This window comes from Mustelus asterias, chromosome 27, assembly GCF_964213995.1.
Source record: "Mustelus asterias chromosome 27, sMusAst1.hap1.1, whole genome shotgun sequence".
In the NCBI taxonomy this organism is placed as follows: Eukaryota; Metazoa; Chordata; class Chondrichthyes; order Carcharhiniformes; family Triakidae; genus Mustelus; species Mustelus asterias.
The window spans coordinates 13,362,779-13,367,325 of record NC_135827.1 but is presented as its reverse complement, the minus strand read 5'-3'; positions in this window follow the sequence as shown (position 1 = coordinate 13,367,325).

The window sequence follows — 4,547 nt, the reverse complement described above, 5'->3', positions numbered from 1 at the left end:
GGGTGTGTGTGTCTGGGGGGGGTATGTGTGTCTGAGGAAGCGCGGTGTGTGTGTGTGTGGGGCGGGGGGAGGTGTGGGTGTGGGGGGGCAGGGGGGGTTAAGGGTTCTGTGTGTGCGTGTGGGGGGGGAGGTGTGTGTGTGTGGGGTGGGGGGGGGTTAAGGGTTCTGTGTATGTGTGTGTGTGTGTGCGTGTGGGGGGAGTTAAGGGTTCTGTGTATGTATGTGTGTGTGTGGGGGGGTTAAGGGTTCTGTGTATGTGTGTGTGTGGGGGGTTAAGGGTTCTGTGTATGTGTGTGTGTGGGGGGGGTGTGGGGGGGGTGGTTAAGGGTTCTGTGTATGTGTGAGTGTGGGGGGGGTGGAGGGGGTTAAGGGTTCTGTGTGTGTGTGTGGGGGGGCAGGGGGGGTTAAGGGTTCTGTGTGTGTGTGTGGGGGGGGCAGGGTGGTTAAGGGTTCTGTGTGTGTGTGTGTGTGTGGGGGGGGCAGGGGGTTAAGGGTTCTGTGTGTGTGTGTGGGGGGGCAGGGGGGGGTTAAGGGTTCTGTGTGTGTGTGTGGGGGGGGGCAGGGGGGTTAAGGGTTCTGTGTGTGTGTGTGGGGGGGGGGGGGCAGGGGGGTTAAGGGTTCTGTGTGTGTGGGGGTGTGTGTGTGGGGGGGTGGTGGGGTTAATGGTTGTGTGTGTGTATGTGTGTGGGGGGGGGGGTGTGGGGTTAAGGGTTCTGTGCGTGTGTGTGGGGGGGGGTTAAGGGTTCTGTCTGTGTGTGTGTGTGCGGGTGTGTGTGGGGGGGGTGGGGTTAAGGGTTCTGTGTGTGTGTGGGGGGGGTGGGGTTAAGGGTTCTGTGTGTGTGTGTGTGTGTGTGGGGGGGGCAGGGGGGTTAAGGGTTCTGTGTGTGTGCGTGTGTGCGTGGGGGGTTGGGGCGGGGGGGTTAAGGGTTCTGTGTGTGTGTGGGGGGGTGTGTGTGTGGGGGGGGTGTGGGGTGAAGGGTTCTGTGTGTGTGTGTGTGGGGGGGGGGCAGGGGGTTTAAGGGTTCTGTGAGTGTGCGGGGGGGGTGGGGCGGGGGGGGGTTAAGGGTTGTGTGTGTGTGTGGGGTGGGTGTGGGGGGGGGGTGTGGGGTTAAGGGTTCTGTGTGTGTGTGGGGGGGTGTTTGTGTGTGTGGGGGGTGGGGTTAAGGGTTCTGTGTGTGTGTGTGGGGGGGGGGTGGGGTTAAAGGTTCTGTGTGTGTATGTGGCGGGTTGTGGGGTTAAGGGTTCTGTGTGTGTGTGTGGGGCGGGGCAGGGGGGTTAAGGGTTCTGTGTGTGTGTGGGGGGTTAAGGGTTCTGTCTGTGTGTGTGTGTGCGGGTGTGTGTGGGGGGGGTGGGGTTAAGGGTTCTGTGTGTGTGTGTGTGTGGGGGGGGCAGGGGGGTTAAGGGTTCTGTGTGTGTGTGTGGGGGGGGTTAAGGGTTCTGTCTGTGTGTGTGTGTGCGGGTGTGTGTGGGGGGGGTGGGGTTAAGCGTTCTGTGTGTGTCGGGGTGTGTGTGGGGGGGCAGGGGGTTAAGGGTTCTGTGTGTGTGTGTGGGAGGGGGCAGGGGGGTTAAGGGTTCTGTGTGTGGGTGGGGGAGGGGGGTTAAGGGTTCTGTGTGTGTGTGTGGGGGGGGGTTAAGGGTTCTGTGTGTGTGTGTGGGGGGGGGGCAGGGGGGTTAAGGGTTCTGTGTGTGGGGGGGGGTCAGGGGGGTTAAGGGTTCTGTGTGTGTGTGGGGGGGGGGGTTAAGGGTTCTGTGTGTGTGTGTGTGGGGGGGGGCATGGGGGTTAAGGGTTCTGTGTGTGTGGGGGGGGGGCAGGGGGGGTTAAGGGTTCTGTGTGTGTGTGTGGGGGGGGTTAAGGGTTCTGTGTGTGTGTGTGTGGGGGGGGCAGGGGGGTTAAGGGTTCTGTGTGTGTGTGTGGGGGGGCAAGGGGGTTAAGGGTTGTGTGTGTGTGTGTGGGGGAGGGGTTAAGGGTTGTGTGTGTGTGTGTGGGGGGGGATTAAGGGTTCTGTGTGTGTGTGGGGGGGGGGTTAAGGGTTCTGTGTGTGTGTGTGTGGGGGGGGTTAAGGGTTCTGTGTGTGTGTGGGGAGGGCAGGGGGGTTAAGGGTTGTGTGTGTGTGTGTGTGGGGGGGGTTAAGAGTTCTGTGTGTGTGTGTGTGTGTGTGTGGGGGGGGGTTAAGGGTTCTGTGTGTGTGTGTGTGGGGGGTTAAGGGTTCTGTGTGTGTGTGTGTGTGTGGGGGGGGGTTAAGGGTTCTGTGTGTGTTTGTGTGTGGGGGGGGGTTAAGGGTTCTGTGTGTGTGTGGGAGGGGGTTAAGGGTTCTGTGTGTTTGTGTGTGTGGCGAGGGGGGTTAAGGGTTCTGTGTGAGTGTGTGTGTGGGGGGGTTAAGGGTTCTGTGAGTGTGTGTGGGGGGGTTAAGGGTTCTGTGTGTGTGTGTGAGGGGGGGGGGTTAAGGGCTCAGTGTGTGTGTGTGTGGGGGGGGGGGGTTAAGGGTTCTGTGAGTGTGGGGGGGGGGTTAAGGGTTCGCTGTGTGTGTTTGGGGAGGGTTAAGGGTTCTGTGTGTGTGGGGGTGTGTGTGTGGGGGGGTGGTGGGGTTAATGGTTGTGTGTGTGTATGTGTGTGGGGGGGGGGGGTGTGGGGTTAAGGGTTCTGTGCGTGTGTGTGGGGGGGGGTTAAGGGTTCTGTCTGTGTGTGTGTGTGCGGGTGTGTGTGGGGGGGGTGGGGTTAAGGGTTCTGTGTGTGTGTGGGGGGGGTGGGGTTAAGGGTTCTGTGTGTGTGTGTGTGTGTGTGGGGGGGGCAGGGGGGTTAAGGGTTCTGTGTGTGTGCGTGTGTGCGTGGGGGGTTGGGGCGGGGGGGTTAAGGGTTCTGTGTGTGTGTGGGGGGGTGTGTGTGTGGGGGGGGTGTGGGGTGAAGGGTTCTGTGTGTGTGTGTGTGGGGGGGGGGCAGGGGGTTTAAGGGTTCTGTGAGTGTGCGGGGGGGGTGGGGCGGGGGGGGGTTAAGGGTTGTGTGTGTGTGTGGGGTGGGTGTGGGGGGGGGGTGTGGGGTTAAGGGTTCTGTGTGTGTGTGGGGGGGTGTTTGTGTGTGTGGGGGGTGGGGTTAAGGGTTCTGTGTGTGTGTGTGGGGGGGGGGTGGGGTTAAAGGTTCTGTGTGTGTATGTGGCGGGTTGTGGGGTTAAGGGTTCTGTGTGTGTGTGTGGGGCGGGGCAGGGGGGTTAAGGGTTCTGTGTGTGTGTGGGGGGTTAAGGGTTCTGTCTGTGTGTGTGTGTGCGGGTGGGTGTGGGGGGGGTGGGGTTAAGGGTTCTGTGTGTGTGTGTGTGTGGGGGGGGGCAGGGGGGTTAAGGGTTCTGTGTGTGTGTGTGGGGGGGGTTAAGGGTTCTGTCTGTGTGTGTGTGTGCGGGTGTGTGTGGGGGGGGTGGGGTTAAGCGTTCTGTGTGTGTCGGGGTGTGTGTGGGGGGGGCAGGGGGGTTAAGGGTTCTGTGTGTGTGTGTGGGAGGGGGCAGGGGGGTTAAGGGTTCTGTGTGTGGGTGGGGGAGGGGGGTTAAGGGTTCTGTGTGTGTGTGTGGGGGGGGTTAAGGGTTCTGTGTGTGTGTGTGGGGGGGGGGCAGGGGGGTTAAGGGTTCTGTGTGTGGGGGGGGGTCAGGGGGGTTAAGGGTTCTGTGTGTGTGTGGGGGGGGGGGTTAAGGGTTCTGTGTGTGTGTGTGTGGGGGGGGGCATGGGGGTTAAGGGTTCTGTGTGTGTGGGGGGGGGGCAGGGGGGGTTAAGGGTTCTGTGTGTGTGTGTGGGGGGGGTTAAGGGTTCTGTGTGTGTGTGTGTGGGGGGGGGCAGGGGGGTTAAGGGTTCTGTGTGTGTGTGTGGGGGGGCAAGGGGGTTAAGGGTTGTGTGTGTGTGTGTGGGGGAGGGGTTAAGGGTTGTGTGTGTGTGTGTGGGGGGGGATTAAGGGTTCTGTGTGTGTGTGGGGGGGGGGTTAAGGGTTCTGTGTGTGTGTGTGTGGGGGGGGTTAAGGGTTCTGTGTGTGTGTGGGGAGGGCAGGGGGGTTAAGGGTTGTGTGTGTGTGTGTGTGGGGGGGGTTAAGAGTTCTGTGTGTGTGTGTGTGTGTGTGTGGGGGGGGGTTAAGGGTTCTGTGTGTGTGTGTGTGGGGGGTTAAGGGTTCTGTGTGTGTGTGTGTGTGTGGGGGGGGGTTAAGGGTTCTGTGTGTGTTTGTGTGTGGGGGGGGGTTAAGGGTTCTGTGTGTGTGTGGGAGGGGGTTAAGGGTTCTGTGTGTTTGTGTGTGTGGCGAGGGGGGTTAAGGGTTCTGTGTGAGTGTGTGTGTGGGGGGGTTAAGGGTTCTGTGAGTGTGTGTGGGGGGGGTTAAGGGTTCTGTGTGTGTGTGTGAGGGGGGGGGGTTAAGGGCTCAGTGTGTGTGTGTGTGGGGGGGGGGGGTTAAGGGTTCTGTGAGTGTGGGGGGGGGGGTTAAGGGTTCGCTGTGTGTGTTTGGGGAGGGTTAAGGGTTCTGTGTGTTTGGGGGGGGGTTAAGGGTTCTGTGTGTGTGTGGGGGGGGCTAAGGGTTCTGTGTGTGT